The 17,364-nt window shown below is 55.4% G+C and overlaps 1 protein-coding gene across 1 annotated transcript in view; it reads left to right on the top strand.

The window, feature by feature from the left end:
- Nucleotides 1–3,986: 3,986 nt before the first annotated feature.
- CLCN4 (chloride voltage-gated channel 4) overlaps nt 3,987–17,364 on the top strand; it is a 54,565-nt gene continuing 41,187 nt past the window's right edge. The window contains exon 1 of the mRNA XM_056131244.1: nt 3,987–4,116. The gene's annotated coding sequence lies outside the window, so the exon portion shown is untranslated. The remainder of the gene's footprint in view (nt 4,117–17,364) is intronic.

The following is a 17,364-nucleotide window of genomic DNA, read 5'->3' as shown; positions in this document are numbered from 1 at the left end:
GACCAAAAATTGACGGAGGGGCTGGTGGGCTAGCTCAAAGGCTGGGGCTCATGCCTGGCAGCCCATGGCCTCGAGCTGACCCCTGGCATGGTGTGAACCTCCAAGCATCTCTGGATGTGCTTGGCAACCCCAGCAAGGGGGCTAAGCATTCTTTTTTTTTTTTTCTAATTTTTATTAGTGAAACACCATGAGGTACAGTTGTAGACTTACAAATTTTTGTGCTTGGGTTTCAGTTATACTATGATCGAGTACCCATCCCTCCACCAGTGCCCATTCTCCACCCCCACCAATCCCAGTATCCCTCCCACCCCCCATCCCCCTATCCCACCCTGCTTCTGTGGCAGGGCACTCCCTTTTGTTCTCTCTCTCCTTTTGGGTGCTGTGGTTTGCAAACGAGGCCTTGCGTGGCAATCATGTTCAGTCTATAGTCTGCTTTCAGCAAAGCATTCTTTTTTTTTGTTTGCTTATGGGGCCACACGCAGGGGCGTGCTCAGGTCTACTCCTGGCTCTGCTCAAGAGTCCCTTTGTGCTGCCTTGGATGGAACCATGGTCAGCTGCATGTAAGGCCAGTGCTTTAGCCCCTGTGCTCTCTCTGCAGCCCTGAGCCTGGGCTGGGCGCCACTTGGCACGGTCCCTGGCCCTCCCTGAGCCCTACTTGGGGCCAAATAACATGACTGGGAAGGGCCCCAAAAAGTGGGGCACAGGCCGTGTGTCTAGTTCCCCATGTTCCACTCTCAGCACCGTATGGCTCTGGGTTGCTGGGCCCAAGCACCAAACCATCAGGCCCTCGCCTCATGGGATCATGACCAGAAGTGGCCTTTGGGCCTCCAAGCCACTCCAAAGTGACTGAGAAGGTTAGCTCTGTGACCAAAGTGCCTGCTTTGCAAGGATGAGGCTGAGAGTTCGATCCTCAGTGCTACCTGTACGTGTTTAGCGGGGTCCTGGCTACTCTGCTCTCTGTCCCTCGCGCCCAGTTCTGCAATAGGGTGAGCACTGTGGCTAGGAGTGTGAACCTCGGCGAGCACTGCATCCAGAATGTGAGGGTACCGCCATCCAAGCGAGGACCACGACCAAGCGTATGTGTGACCTTGGTCATTGCGAAGGGAAGGGGATTTGCGAATGAGTGTCCATGAGACCCCACAGGAATTCTAGACTAGGGGCTCTCCACCTTGCCTGGCCATTCTCGGTTGGGAACTGCTCTGGGTGCCCCTGGTGACTCAGCAGCATTTGGGGCCTCCCTCCTAGTCCCAGCCTCAGGCGGTGGCAACCGAAAATGCTTCTGGACATGGCCAAATGTCCCAGCAGTAGCAAATAATCAATAGGGAAAGCGTAAACAATTTTTGGGGGATCACAGCCGGTAGTGCTCTGGCTTATTCTTGGCTCTGCACTCAGCGATCACTCCTGGTAGGCGTTAGGGGACCATTTGTGGTGCCCAGGATCAAACCCAGGTCCCCCACGTGTAGGGCAAGTACCTTACCTGCTGTACTATCTCCTGGGCCCTGGAAAATGCAAACTGTTCTAAGAGATTCATGGAAGACTGTGAGGCGAGTAGAAAAAGTCAGTCTAGCAAATAGAGTTCCCGAGTCATGCAGTGTTTTCAGAAAGGCTGTGGAGGGCTTCCTTCCTATCTGCACACAGGGAACGGAAAAGAAACAAGGAGCTGGAGTGATAGCGCAGCAGGGAGAGCGTTAGCCTTGTCCCTTCTGTGACACACCATCTGGTCCCCTGAGCACTGCCAGGAGTGATCCCTGAGCACAGAGCCATGAGTCAGCCCTGAGCACTGCCGATTGTGGCCTAAAAGGAAAAATAATTTTTTTAAGTACCCATGCAAGTGAATCAGCAAACTGTGGACACAACACACTTTGAATTCGTCCTGGGAGGGGATCCCTGGTCCTTCTGGCAGGCCGGGGTGGGTGAAGTCCAGCTGCCCTGGACATCCAGGTCCAGTCTTGGCTGTTTCTAAATGAACCCATTTGGGGCACTGGTGTAACCGCTGGTGTTTTGGGGCCCAAAGCATCTTCTCCCACCTTCGTTTAACCATGGTCTATCTCTGAACATATCTTCCACACACCTTGCGTCTGACTTTGAAGACTTACCTTGATGTGGAAGCAGTAAACAATCCCGCAGCAAAGCCCAGGGGACAACTTGGTTCCCTGGGGAAAAGTTCTGGACTGGAAGTCACTGCACGCGAAGGACAGGCCCTGAAGTTCTTCCTTAACCTTTGCAAAATTGCAAGGCTGTGGGTGGAATTACTGACCCGCCCACCACCACTCCGTTCCCAGTGCCCCGGGTGGTCTATTTCTTGGCCAAAAAAAGCATCCGATCAGGGGGTGGAGGAGGTGGTTGGTGCTATCTGTTTGTCAGCTCCTGCTGAAAAAAAAAAAAACCAAAACAAAAAACGGGCAGGAAAGATTTGTGTAATGTCATGTAAACAACATTGGAGCAATCCCCGGGAAAAGAAAAGATGAAACAAATCTACCGTCTCCCCCCTCCCCCCCCACCCGTGCCCAGTCGCGTCCCCACTGCTGGGCCCGGTGCGTGCGCAGGACGCTGCGTCCTCTGTGGGCAGCAATGCCCGAACGAGCGTCAGGGGCAGAGCCAGCCCGGAGCCGAGGGTGGCCGAGCACGTGACTCCCGCAGAGCTGCGCGGGGTGTGGGGGTGGGGGGAGGGCAGGGCAGGGGAGGGGTTCGGGGGAGGGAGAGGGTTCCAGCCGCTGAAGCGACATTTCCCGGGGGCTGCAAGTCCAGCTTCTCGGCTCCTGTTAATGTGCCCCTCCACCCTCCACCCACGGGCGCTGGGGATTTCGGTAGCATTTTAACTCAATATCTCCAGACTATGGAAGCGAAAGGTAAGTCGCCTATGAGAAAACAAAGGAGAAGAGTGACCTAGAAAACCACACGGCCACTTTGTGGCTTCTTTCACGTCCGGTGTTGAAAACAGCTCGCCGGGACAGACGGGCTTCTGTTGGTCCCCCCAAGGGGAGACCGGCCTTCCAGCCGAAATTGGTTGGTGTGCAGGGAATGGGGGTTCGGAGCCCAGGTGGCAGGGAGGTCGTGAAAGCCGCGGGGCGGAAGGGCACAGGAGAGGGACAGCCCGGTGACAGCCCGGTTCCCACCTCTTTAAAGCAGCCCCGGGCGAGGGGCAGGGAAAGTTGACATTGAAACGCAAAGGAAAGCAAAGGAAGTTGTCGAAACCCGAATGCAAAGGCAAGCGGGCAGTGCCTGCTTTTGTTCTCTCCCGTTTGGGAACCCGTTCTGTGCTGGAGCGTGGACGTGCAGCCTGCGAATAAGCGATGTGCACCGTCCACAGGGCTCCGCGGGGCCGCTCCGAGGGCTCTGTCCTCCGGGCTCCCGCAGCCGTGAGTGAGAGATGTTGACATTGTACACAGAGTCCGTAATAGTAAGATGAGTCACTTCTGCAGGACGTGAGAAAAATCAGCACACGGAAATAACGAGTTACTGCAAAGTAACCGTTTCTTGACCGAGACAGGTAAATTCCTTGGCCCCGAAGAGCTAAGAAAGTTCGGGCCCCGCGCCGGAAGCCCCCGCCTCGGAAGGGCAACTGAGCCTCAGTTAAACGGAGCGCTAAGGGGTGCACGTGGCTCTGGTTAGTCCTTTTTCTCTTTGGAACGGACCATCCCCTACTGCAAATGGACCTAAAAGCGTTCTTCGTCGGCGCCCCCAGGAGCGCGCCCAGTAATGAACACACGGCACGCGAAAGCGCCAGAGCACGTGACCTAGCGTTGGCACCCCTCGACCTCGGGGTCACAGATGTGCCCGCACCGTTTTCAGGGACTCCGGCCCAGATGCCTGGATCTCGGCCTTGAGGTGGCTCAGCGCTGACTTCCGAAAGTCACCCCCTGCGCTTTCCCGCCCGCCCCTTTGCGGGGATGCGACCCTGCGCCGTCTGGCGTGTCTCCCGGGGTCCGCGGACGGTGCCTGACCCGGCCCCGCGCCGACTGGGTGCCAGAGTCCGCGGGGTGGGTCCGGGTCCGACGTCACTCACGTGGCGGCGCGGCCCGCCTCCCGGTGACGTCAGCGCGCCGGCCGGCGTGCAGAAAGGATGCTCGGCTGCAGGGCAGGTGGGCGGCCGGCCTGCGCCATGAGGCACGGCAGGTAAGGGGCTCCTGGCGGGCTGCCTGGCTGCGGTGGCGCCGCGCGTGGGGCCCGGGACTTGGCGTGACCCCTCCGGGGAAGTGGGCAGGGGGAGAGCGGCCGCCGCTCGGGCGGAAAAGAAATCCGGGCTGGCGGCCGGAACGGGGCTGAGCGGTGCGGATGCGGCCCTGGGTGCAACCCTTCCAAATCGGGGGTGAACACCCTGCTTGCGTGGCTAGCCGAGAGGGCGCTAGCCCCCGTTAGCCGTCATCCCTTCTGCCCACGGTCTCCGTGCTCCGCCAAGCTGACACAGTCCCCGGTTCCCCCTCTCGGGGGCTTGTCGCGGGCTTCAAGCCCAGGCGTGCGGGGCATTGGAATTTCGGACGCGCTGATGAGCGTTTTTTTTTCTTTCTTTCTTTCTTTTTTTTGCCAGGGTCCGGCATTGAAAGGCGCGGGGTCTGAAAGGGCTTTCTCCTTCAGGTGCTCCCAGTAGATTCACACAGAATCGGGGCTCGCCAGAGCCACGGGAACACAGAGGAGCACCCAAAGAGAGCGCGGGGTGTAGCCGCATCTCCCGATAACAAAATAGGCTTTCGAAGAGGCGGGGGGGGGGGGGGGGGGGGGCGGAGAGCAAAACCCTCCTGCGAGAATTCCCAGGCTGCGTTTCCTTCCCCTGCTGAGTAATTAGGCGTTGAAATGCAGAAGGGACGTGATGACTCAGCAGCCGTCACCGGCAGGTCAAGGGGATTCGAGTTCTGGCAGGACGGCCTGGGACTGGGGTGCGTTCTTGACGCGTGGATTTGGGGTGACATTCTGTATTTTGGGTCAGAAACCGCCGAGGGGCTTGTGACTCCCCCCCCCCCCCCCCCCCCCCGCGGAAATGCTCTGCAGTTCTGAAACTCCCTTAGGAAACTGGGGCTTCCTTTGGTACAGTTCTCCCCAGCAGACACCCTTGTGTGTTGTTGCAGGCACTCAATTATTGATCTCAGGTTTCTGTGGGTTCGTGTTGGCTAGAGGAATTGAGATCCCTGAGTCCATACCCTTCCTTCTCTCCCAGCCCACGCTGGAAAAAAACCTACCTCTCAGGAAGTGACACCCCACCCCGGTGTCTCCACAAATGCCTCTAGAGTTCCATCACCCCGTGAATCGCATTAGTATTTGCAGCCTCTTACATTACACCTTCAGAGCGCCGCCTTTGTGCGTCGGCCCCAGAGCACTGGGACTGAGCAGTGAGCTGGAGAAACTCTCACTCGTCGATCCTCTCGCGAGAATCTCTCCTCTGCTTCCTTTCCCTGCTGTAGGATGTATTGGAAAATAGAGCGTGAAGACTTTCATTGTGGGGGCTTCCAGAAATAGCTGTCGGGCAGGCGTGGCCTGTTTGCTGGTGGCTGGGAAGAGCAGCTTGGCTGCACGGAGGGTGTGGGGAACAGGAAACACCCCACAAGCAATAGATCAGCGGGTGCTTGGCAGATGGGGGACAGCCCTGAGTGCCCCCCCCCTTACGCATCCCAGAATAGGATGTGGCTGGGGGGAAGAGGATGGCAGTGACATCTGCGGCGGCCCTGGGTGGCACTTGCATCTGTAGGCAGCAGCCTTCCCTGGCACGGCCCCGCCTTGCAGCTAAGATGGGCCTGCGGGGCTTCCTGGCAGAGGCATTGCCTCACGTGAGGGCACATGAGAGGCAGGAAGCGGGGCTGTGGGCCCTGTTTAGGGTGCTTTCGGGCAGGGTGTGCAGGCAGTGTCCAGAAATAGGTTCTTTGACTCCCCAGGCGGGGCCTGGCCCGGACCCTCCTTCCCCATAGCATGCAGAGACCACTCTGCCCGTTCCCTGAGCTCTTTCTTCCCACAGGGCCGCCTGGAGCCTAGCGCAGCTCACTCCTGACAGGGTAGCACTGTGCGCTCGGCCCAGCTGGACCCAAACGCGGGAAAGCAAGGGGAAGGCGACGCGCTGGCCACCGGGTACAACCTGAGAGCCTGTAGCAGGGTCCTCAACAGAGATGGGGCAGACGCGCGGGGTGGGGTCAGCACCAAAGACACTCGTTTCTCCCCGTGCTCCAGGCCGGACGGCCAAGGTCATGGCGTGAGGGCTCTCTTGGCTGGTAGAGCGTGAACTTGCATTCTGGGGTGTCACCCCATCATGCGCCCCTCGGCTCCCCCTCATCCCATCACACAGGGGAGGTAGGATCTCGATGTAGGGATTTGGGGGTACAAACATTCAGTCCACGATGAAATCAGGGGGGCCTCCCGGCTGCCCCCAGATAGCCGGGCTGTGCGTGAGAGGGCCTGCGGGGAGAAATGGCATTATGGGAGCCGTGATGGTCTCGTCACCCCTCCTGCCACACTGCCTGTGGGTTGGGCACATCACTTCAGAGGCTGTACCATATGCAGAAACTGGGGATTGGCGGTGCCCAGGGAAACTTTTCTGGCTTTGTGTTTCTTCGGCAGCCTGCCCGGGTCAGGCAGGGCTGATTCTCAGGGACGGCTTTCTCCCCCTGCCTGTGGCCACTACCTGGTCCCTGTCCATGGCCCAGGGTGCCGACAGCAGCTGGCCTGGAGGGTCTTATTCCAGGAACTGCCTTTATGGGCCACTGCCACCTTTGCTGTGTGTCCAGATGGCATTGACCCCGGGCGCTCTCCTTCTGCCTCTGTTCCAGGTAGATTTTATTCTGTGTTTTCCACAGACGCAGACTTTTCCTCTGGGGAGCCCCTGGTTGGGCTTTGAGGCCACAGGACCGGGAGGTGTGGGGATGCAGAGGAGGACAGCACTTGGTCTGTTTTGTTTGCACCGCCTTGGTTGTTAGGGTTCCCTGGTCTGAATAACGCAGGTGGGGCTTCTCTCAAGACCTCCCCTCTGCCCAGGGCCTCAAAAGCGAGGGCCGGCGCTACCCTTGGACTCTGCCTTGTGACTGAGACTCTCACCCTTCGTGCCCACAACTCTGAATTGGTGACACTCTGCCCTCCATGGGGGGAGCTTGGAAGGGTCCCTCCCGGCCATGTTGGATGCCTCCCTGCTTGGAGGGGCCAGTCAGTGTGTTTGGTGGTTTGGCTTCCCAGGGACCACAGCTTGTCATCAAGTCAGTGGGCTCGTTGCAAAGTGGGCAGGCTAGTGCGAGGAACGGCCTGGAGCGGTCAAGTCCAGCAGCAGTGTGGTGAACGGTGTCAGTGTCCCTACTCTGGGGTGCCCCCGGTACCTCAGAGTGAGCTGATTTCCGTCCGGGGGCTTTGTAGCACTCCACAAGCCCAGATGAGCCCCAGTGCCTCCTCGACAGACGTGCCTTCGGAACAGCGTGGCCGCCAGCGCCAGACAGAATGGTTATTGTCGAGAGAGGGGTTCTCTGGGGAGACTCAACCCTTGGCACCGGGAGCCCGGAGACCTCATGCCCCCGCCCTACCCCAGGGGTGGTGAGGAGAGAACACTGGGTGCTTTGTGCCACCCAATCGTGTGCTGCTGACTGCCTCGTCCTCTACGCAGACTACGTTCCAGGAGGGGACAAATAGGACCATGGCCCTGGGGCTGTAGCTCACCCAGGATGGAGCCGTGGGCTCGGTGGGCGGGGAGGAGGCACGGGGGCGGGGGGAGAAGGGGGTCTCCTTCTCCTCTCCGGGCTGGCTCCTCGCGGTGTTCTGAAATAGGCTAAATGTGTTGGTTTGCTTTTGGATCCCACCTGGCAATGCTCAGAGGCTACTTCTGCCTCTTAACTGAGGAACTGCTCCCAGTTGTGCTCAGGGGGCCGTACGGGGGCCAGGGATTGAACCCAGGTCAACTGGGTCCCTCATGCAGCACTATTGCTCGGGCCCCCAAACAGGCTAAACTTTAGAAAGTTTTTAAAATCGTCAGCACCATGATTGACAGCACCGTTAATGATCAGCTTCCACAGGACAGTATTCCAGCGTCACACCCTCCTTCAGAGTGTGTCCTCCACCGGGCACCCCGCTCCCCCAAACCTCCCCCCATCCTCCACCATGATAAGCTCAGTTCTTGTACACAAGTCCGCAGGTTCTGTTATGTTTGTCTGTGGTTATTCTCCTATGATGTTTCTTTTTCCACTTTGTTTCTTTATATCTTGCGTAGGAGATAGACCTTCTGTGTCTGTCCCTGATGCTCTGACTCACTCCGCTCAGCAACACGCTCCCAGATCCAGCCACTGAGCATCAAACTGCATGATTTTATTTTGTCTAATAGCCAAGTAGAGTTCCACTGTGTATATATACCAGTTTTCTTTTTTTTTTGCTTTTTGGATCACACCCGGTGATGCTCAGGGCTGACTCCTGGTTCTGCACACAGGAATTACTCCTGGTGGTGCTCGGGGGACCCTATGGGATGCTGGGAATTGAACCTGGCTCAGCCGTGTGCAAGGCACGTGCCCTACCTGCTGTGCTGTCGCTCCAGCCCCTGTACCAGTTTCTTTGCCACCTGTTCTTGGCCTCTTACTTGAACTGTTTCCAGGTCTTTGCTACTGTGAATAGTACTGCAGCAAACATAAGAGCGTCTTTTCTTTTTGGTTTTTGGACCACACCCGACAGTGCTCAGGGGTTACTTCTGGCTCTGTGCTCAGAAATCACTCCTACTGTGTTCAGGGAACTATAGGGGATGCAGGGGATTGAACCAGGTTGGCTGCGTACAAGGCAAACGTCCTACCTGCTGTAGGCGCCCCAAAGCATCTTTTCTGGGTAGAGTTTTTGGGCCCTTGGAATAGTTGTATGAAAAGTGGAATAGTTGGGTCCTATGTCAGATCCATTATTAGGTTTCTGTTTCTTTTTTGTTTCGGGGCCACACCCGGCAGTGCTCAAGGCATAGTCTTGTTTCTGCTCTCAGGGATCACTCCTGGTGGGGTTTGGGGCACCCTATGGGGTGCTGGGGATTGAACCTGGGCTGTCCCCTGGAAGGCAGAGGCCTCACCTTCTGTAGATCTTCCTGGTCCTCAAATCTTAGTTTTTTTGAGGAGTGTCCATATTGTTTTCTAAAATGGTTGGCCGACATTCCCACCAGCTTGGACGAGGGTTTCATTCTCACGCACATCCTGCCAACATGGGCTTTGTCTGTTCTCTGTGATGTGCGCTAGTCACCCCTGGATGAGGAGGTTGCTTGTTTTCGTTGTGATTTGCATTTCTCTGGTAAGGGATGTACTGCAGCTTTGCATAGATGAAACAGACTAAATTGAATTTTAGGACTGTGCATCTCTGAGATTCACCCCCGTTCCTGAGTTTCTTTGGCGCTGTGGCCCATTGGCCTCGGCCCCCCCCCCCCACTGCCACCCCCTGGGGTCCCCTCTCCCTGGAAGATGAGCAGCAAGGGGTAAAGGTATGACCTCACCAGCCTCAGTGTCTGCATGGGAGACAGTGCGACGCGGGCCTGGGGGCTCAGTGCGCTGTGGCGTCTACTTGGCATGAGGGAGGCCCAGGTTTGGTTCCTGGTAGTTCATGGTCCCCCAGGCACTGCCAGATGTGGCCCCAAAACTAAAAGAAGTAGATAGGTAAAGGTAAAGGTAAAGGCCCTCCCGTTGATCGTCGATTTGCTCGAGCGGGCCCAGTAACGTCTCCATTGGAGACTTTGTTGTTACTGTGTCTGGCATATCGAATACTCTCGGTAGCTTGCCGGGCTCTCCGAGAGGGGCGGAGGAATCGAACTCGGGTCGGCCATGTTGGCCGCGTGTAAGGCGAACGCCCTACCCGCTGTGCGAGCGAAATGAAAGGAGACTGTGTGGGTCCCATTAATTAGTAGTTGATGGCAGTGCAGTGAATGAAAAGTGTGGACTGGGCTGGGAGCCGGCTCCTGAGCGGGACCCCGGGGCTGTGGCCCGTGTTGCCCAGGGTCTAGACTGCCTGGGAATGACCTTTACCACTTCCTCATGACCTTCTTGGTCCCCCGCTGTGGCGGAAGCCATCTGGCATGACCTGTAGAACTTTCAGGATGAGGCCTGCCCGCAACAGCCTGGACCCATCAGCCAAGTCTGCATCCTGCCCCCATTGGCGTCCACTGGGGTTTTTCCCTATCAGTCTCCCTGGGTGGTTTGTGGCCAGTGGGTTCTGGGACGAGGAGTCCCCTGGCATTAGCACAGATGCTAATACAAGTAGGTGCCCCCATTTCCCAGTCAGCACCCAGGGCAGAGTGCCTCTCCCAAACCTCTGAACCATATTCTGGGCCAGTTTTACCCAGACTCCCAATTCACCTTCGTGCATGAGGGGGCCCTGGGCTCTGACTTCCTGGCCTTGTGCTTGTCTTGATCATGCTCTTGGGAGGATAGAAATTGTGTGGGCACCTCCAATATAGGACCAGACCATAGAGGCTACTCACGGCGCCCACATGCTGATGACAGGCAATAAACTATGGGGGAGGGGTAGCACTTGGGGGCCGGGAGGGATAGTTCTCAAAGCATAGGCCCTGCCACTGTGTCAGCTTCTCTGGGAGGTGGTTACAAAAGTAGATTGTCTACTGCAGTGACAGTAGAGTGGGGAGGGCATTTGCGTTGCCTGCAGCCAATCTGGGCTCAATCCCCAGCATCCCATGTGGTCCCATGAGCAGGGTGAGGTGTGGCCCCAAACGAAAATCCAAACAAAAGAAGAAATGCAGATTGTTGACCTCTCCACTCTCTGCCCTGGGGGTGTGGTGCTGATGTCCAAATGAAATTCCTCCATCACGGGTTTGGCCATGAGGAGCAGTGGCCAGCCTTTTGCTGCTGTCTCTGGCCATTGTGCGGCTTATCTTAGCCAGGTCCATGTTGGGGGCATTTGTCGCAGTCAGTAGAATAGATCATGGTGGGGCTAGGCAGATCACACAGCAGTTGGGGGGAGCTTGTCTTGTCTGTGGCCCACCTGGGTTCGAGCCCACCAGGAGTGACCTTTTTGTACAGAGCCAGGAGTGAGCCTGAGCATGGCTTGGTGTGGCCCCGAACCACCCACCCTCCTTCCACTGACAGAGCTTTTTTTTTCTTTTTGGGTCACACTGGCGATGCACAGGGGTTCCTCCTGGCTCTGCACTCAGGAATTACCCCTTGCGGTGCTCAGGGGACCCTATGGGATGCTGGGGATTGAACCTGGGTCGGCCTCATGCAAGGCAAATGCCCTACCCGCTGTGCTATTGCTCCAGCCCCCTGACAGAGCTTTTTGCTGTCATTTCTGCTAACTCTTAGTGTAGCCCTCGGTAAAAGGAAAATTTTGTCCATTTGCTCCGAGCAACCTGGAATGAAGAATGAGAAAGTGCCATGGAATTGTGCCTTCTTTTGGAGTCACACAAAAGTGGACCCTGAGCTACAGAGTCCAGTGCAGGGACATTCTGTGGGCTGCAGGGAGCCCTGGGAAGGACACGAGGAGGCTCAGACTGGCAGGGAAGCCCGTGGCTGACTCAGCGCTTCCCAGACCTCTCGGCACTCAGCCTCGTTGTGTCTTCCTAGCCTTGATTTATTATTGCGAAACGACCCCGCACAGCCAGCAAGGCAGAAGGCGTGGGGGGCAAAGTCTAAGGAATCGGGTGCCGGGTGCCCATTTCCGGAGTTCACCTGCTTCTTTGGAGTTGTGCATGACCTGCTTCGTGCCTTCTGCCGGGAGTTGAAACAGCACATCCAGGAGTGCGCTTGCGTGTCAGTGCTGGGGTTTTGGAGTGATGCCTAGCTCATAGGTCACGGCAGGAGGAAGAGCATGTTAGGCATAGTGAGCCACTCAGGGGTTCTGAAGTGCTGGGAATGGGCCAGAGTGATAGTACAGCAGGCAGGGCATTCGCCTTGCATGCAGTCAACCTTGGTTCGATCCCTGGCATCCTATAGGGTCCCCCCAGCACCACCAGGAGTCATTCCTGAGTGCAGAGCCAGGAGTAACCCCTGAGCATTGCTGGATGTGATCCAAAAAGCAAAAAAAAAGATGCAAAAAAAAAAATAAAAGGAAGTGCTGGAAATGTTTCTGAAGTTCAAGTTCCCCCAGCCCTACTGGGGCCAGCCCTGTAAGCAGCCTTCCTAAAGAGCAGTAGCTGGATAGCTGTGCACAGGGACAGGCCTGTCGCTGAGTCCTTCACATCTGCACTTGGAAAGCAGCCAAAATGCAGTGGAAGGGTTTGAGGGTTGCAACAGAGCACTGGCCACTTTGGATGAAGCAGTTAGTTGTTCTCGAGATGGGATGGTACAACAAAGCCATCAGTATGGCCAGTTCGTTCTGTCACATGCCTCCTTACAACTGTGAGTGGACAGATCAAGGTCAGCGCTTTCCTCGAACTTCCTTGCGGTGTGACAGGGACACAGGTGCAGGCCCTTCGGCGCTGGAAGGGACAAGCTGGGAGCTGCTTTCTGCCCGCAGACAGCCTGGAAAAGTGTGCATGCACATGTGTAGTTGTGGAAACAGAAAATGCTGATGTGTCGGTTAGACTTTAGACTCTGTGAGTCTTTGAATTGGGATTTGCAGAAGGGGGCAGATAAGTGTTGGCCACAGCCTCTGATGTGGCAGTGACAGTGGGCTGGATGGTGGCGTCTTGTGTGCAGGTGCCATCCTTTGAGGGAGGCAACCAGCCACCCCACGGGCTCCTGAAGCAGCCACCAGGCTGCCCTGGGCACTCCCTACAAATGCCGAGTCCAGCTTCCACTCTGGAGAAGCCCGTGTTGACTCTTGAACTCATCTCTGCTCTCACTTCTAAATCCATTTGTTCAATGAAAACGATTCCAATTCACAGGGAACAGAAATGCTGATTCTCTGGTGCTACCCTGCCCTCCAGGGTGAATCTGCATTTCCATCAGACCCTGGAGGTGGGGTGTCCCAGCCTCAGCTTCAAGGCAGTGCCTTGGACTTTTTATTGTAAAATGCCTCTGGTCTGGGGTCAGGGGGAGTTCAAAAAAGTGCCCATTGGTTTTCCCTGGGCCCGACTGTGCAGGCCCCATGCCCCCTGCCTCTGTCTCTGTCCCTGCCTCACTCAGAATGCATCAGCCTCGCGGGGCACAGCCCAGACATGCAACGCCTTTTTTTTCTTTTTGGTTCACACCTGGTGATGCTCAAGGGTTACTCCTAGCTTTGCACTCAGGAGTCACTCCTGGCCATGCACAGGGGACCATATGGGATGCTGGGAACCGAACCCGGGTTGGCCGTGTGCAAGGCAGATGCCCTACCCGCTGTGCTCCAGCCCCGCAGATATGCACCTCTTGAGGAATTCATATTCAGTCCCATGCCATGCCATAGACCGAGCAGGTACCAGCAGCTGCCCTTCAGATGTGACAGTGTCTCTGGACATCCCCGCAGACAGAACGACCAATGTTGGGAGGCACCAACCCTTCCCCCACTCCCATTCCGTTCAGGGTTGCTATGTGTGCTTGGCTGTGGTGCTCCCCATGTTGGCACTCCCTGAGTTGTGGTGCTCTCACCTGTGCCCCTGGAGTTCACCTTTCCTGCCTGTGGCCCTCACTTATTATTATTTTTTAATTAATTAATTTTATTTTTTTATTTTTATAAAGTTGTTCACAGTGATTTATTACATCCAGTATTCCAATAACAATCCTACCACCATTACACCTTCCCAGCACTATTATCTCCAATTTTCCCAACCACCACCCAAGCCTGCCCAATAGCAGGCCCTAAATCGTTTATTTGGTATTGCTTGTTATGATTAATTTGGCAGACTCTGCACCAGGCTGTTTTCACTCGGGGTGCCCCAGAATGGGGTGGGTGAGAGACCCCCCGCCCCGCCCCAGGGACCCAACCCTGGCAGCCGACCCTCACTACCCAGCCACCGCCACGCTCCAGTCTGCTTTCCGGACACATCATAGGACACTTCCTACCCATTTTCCATAATTGCCACACCATATTTGATGGGGTTCAGACATTAGGCAGCAAAACATAGAAATATATATATATATATATATATATATATATATTTCACAGAGCCCAGCAAGCTGCTGAGAGTGACCCGCCTGGCAAGCTCCCCGTGGCATATTCGATGTGCCCAAAACAGTAACAATAGCAGGTCTCATTCCCCTGACCCTGAAAAAGCCTCCAATCATTGGGAAAGATGAATAAGGAGAGGCTGCTAAAATCTCAGGGCTGGGAGGAATCGAGACATTACTGGTGCCCGCTCGAGTAAATTGATGAACAACGGGATGATAGTGATATAGTGATTAATGTGGTAAAAGTGATCAAAAAAAGATTTCATTAGAGGAAAGTGTATGAAAATTGTTGTATCTCACCCTGGAGCCATTAAGCCCTTGTATAAAAGATTACTAACATGTTGTTACAGGTTAAGCCTTGTGTGTTAATATTTGAGATTGGTTACTTTCTACTTTACATCCCGTCCAATGTGGTGTGCCATTCCTGGTATATCATTCGTGTAGAGTTTGTGATGTTGCCCAGGAATTCTAAACTCTTGATGGGGTGATACAGCTGGAGTTGAATTTTTAACTGGATGGTGACTTTGGGGTCCGGAAACATCTGTGAAGCTTGCTGATCTCTTTTGAAATTTATTGTGAGTCTCTGGATCATGGCCTATTAATGAGTTTATATGGCACCAGAGACAGTTTATAGACATGACTGCCAGGGTTCAAGAAGAACAGGAAGATGGGGGAGCTTGCCTGTCCCTGACTCCCTGAGAGCCTGGAGATTTTGGTCACAAAAGTCGCTACCTGAATTTTTCAACAGATTCACATTTGGACGAGGCTTGTCCAGCCTTGTGGCACTCAGTTTTTAGTTCAGTGCTTGCTGGGCGTGGCAGCCAGCACAACTGTTCAAGTCATGTTGTCCCATGTGGGATGCTGGGAATTTGAACCCTCGATTATACACATTATACACAAGTCCTCTGGGCCTGGCATGTTTGCTTAGTGGCTGTCCCTGGCCCCCCTCTCCTTGCTATAGACACCTGGCTGGATGAAGGCTCGAGGGTGACTTCTGTCCCCAAAAGAAGGACTTCCTTCTAACTGTTGTTCATAATTTGGCCCGCCATGGTCCCTGGCTCAATGCTTCATCCAGGCGTTGTTACTGGCTATCCTGCTCATGTACCCATGGCAGAGGCCAGAGGGGACTGGTCAGGGACAGGCACACATGGCCGTTGGGCCCACCTGCCACCTCTCCCTGGAACTCCATGCTTTGCTGATCTGACTTCGGGGGGCTGGAGGTTTGCACACAGCCAGCTGAGTCCTGCTTCCGTCCCTAGTGCCTTTAGTCCGCCTCACTTTGGCGGGGGGGGGGGGGGGGGGGGGGAGGGGTGGCACCCCCCTCCAGTGTGCTCTCAGAGGGTGGCGCGGCCCCTGCTCGAGCACCCTCTGGTGGCCATGGGTTACTATGACACTCTTAGGTCAGGGCACCCAGCCTGGCAGCCTTCATAGGCATGACCAGCTCGAAGGAGCTGCAGCCCGCAGACATCCACTCTGAACTCAGTGTCCTCCGTAATCCATTTTGGTCCAAGCTCAGGGCACTGGGAATGGCCGCTTGTGATGACAGGGCTGTGGGAAGCCTGTGAGAAATGGAGGTGTCTTCACCTTGATTGTGGGTGCCGCTAACCTCCCTGTTATAAGTCTCTCCTTGTGCTTGGGACTGGGGGGGTGGTGTTTTTCCTCATGGCCTGGAAAACTGGGTCAGAGCTGGGGCGAGGAAGAGGCTGTGTCTGTTTTCACGAGCTGAGGAACCGTGTGTGTGTATGTGTGTGTGTGTGTGTGTGTGTGTGTGAGAGAGAGAGAGAGAGAGAGGATGGTTTTTATTTCTCTGAAGCTTCCAGATTGCTAGTGAGTCCTTTTGTTGCATGTTGAGGGTTTTGTTCCCTCTTTATCCTGTGACGGATGATGGTGACTCTATTCTATTTGTACCTGTCCCCGTGGATCCTGATGGTTTCTTGGTTGCTTGGTGAGAATAGGGGGCCATCTCGTGACTCTGGTACCATGGACAGTCCTAGGTGGTCCCTGAAGCCTGGTAGATGTTATGGAACACCTTGACCCCAGAGAGCTACCCACTGTGGGTTCTCCCTGATAGACCTGCACTGCACTGCACTGTCCTCCCGTTGTTCATCGATTTGTTTGAGTGGGCCCAGTAACGTCTCCATTGTGAGACTTGTTGTTACTGTGTTTGGCATATCAAATACATCATGGGTAGCTTGCTAGGCTTTACTGTGCAGGCAAAATACTCTTGGTAGCTTGCCAGTCTCTCCGAGAGGGGCGGAGGAATCGAACCTGGCTGTGCCAGGCCAGCTGCGTGCAAGGCAAATGCCCTCCCACTGTGCTATCACTCCAGCCCACTGATGGACCTGTGGAAGGAAATGTAAGGAAACCAGGGTCGACAGTGTTCTAGGCTGGGTTTCACCCCTTTGGCATGATTGTGACATTCTTCAAGGACCTTCCCGCACATTGTGCAGCCATGGCTAGTGAGCTGACTGGATTTCCCATGCAGCCCTTTGTTGGCAGCATTTGCTGCCCTCTGGTAGGCAGTGCAGTGGCTCCCAGGGGGCAGGGAAGGGACAGCTGGTTGCAGAGGCCTAGGGGCCTGGAAGGGGACTTTAGCTGCAGTTCCTGCCATGTCTGCACTCCAGGGCAGTCAGCAAACACTGGCCCAGTGGGAGCAGCCTCCCAACTCCTGACTGGATTCAAGTCACATGGGGCTTAGCTGATAGAGAGCCGGCTGGCCAATGGGACCAGGTATGATTTGGGAGAGGAATACATACCTCAGAAATGAGCTTGCCAAGCCTCACACTCTAGGGGTAAAGGCAGCTCAGATAGAGAAGAGAGCACCAAATAAAGGGTGTTGGGAAGATCCGCCCAGGATGGGAGATGCATGCTGAAAGTAGACTACAGACCAAACATGAATGCCACTCAATTCCTCTTTTGCAAACCGCAACACCCAAAAGGAGAGAGAGAACAAAAGGGAGTGCCCTGCCACAGAGGTGGGGTGGGATGGGGGCGATGGGGGGTGGGAGGGATACTGGGATCATTGGTGGTGGAGAATGGGCACTGGTGGAGGGATGGGCACTCGATCATTGTATAACTGAAACCCAAGCACAAATATGTGTAAGTCTATAACTGTACCTCATGTACAGTTTCACTAATAAAAATTAAAAAAAAAAAAAGAAATGAGCTGGCCTGAGACCTTAGTGGGCTGAGTGGAAGCTTTGCACGTGGGAGGCCCAGGTTCTAGCCCTGCCACAGTTGAGGGGCCCCCAACCATTGCCAGGAGTGACTCCCCAGCACAGAGCACTAAGAGCTCCCGAGCACCCAACTGGGTGTGGCCCTAAAGTCCAAACCCCAACTGAATCAGATTGGGTACTTGCCCCTATGGTTCCCCCCCTCAATTCAGTGGATGAAAAAGTGCTTGAAGAAGTACGTT

This window comes from Sorex fumeus, unplaced genomic scaffold, assembly GCF_029834395.1.
Source record: "Sorex fumeus unplaced genomic scaffold, SorFum_2.1 ptg000086l, whole genome shotgun sequence".
NCBI classification, from domain to species: domain Eukaryota; kingdom Metazoa; phylum Chordata; class Mammalia; order Eulipotyphla; family Soricidae; genus Sorex; species Sorex fumeus.
This window is presented reverse-complemented; position numbering and strand designations above follow the sequence as displayed.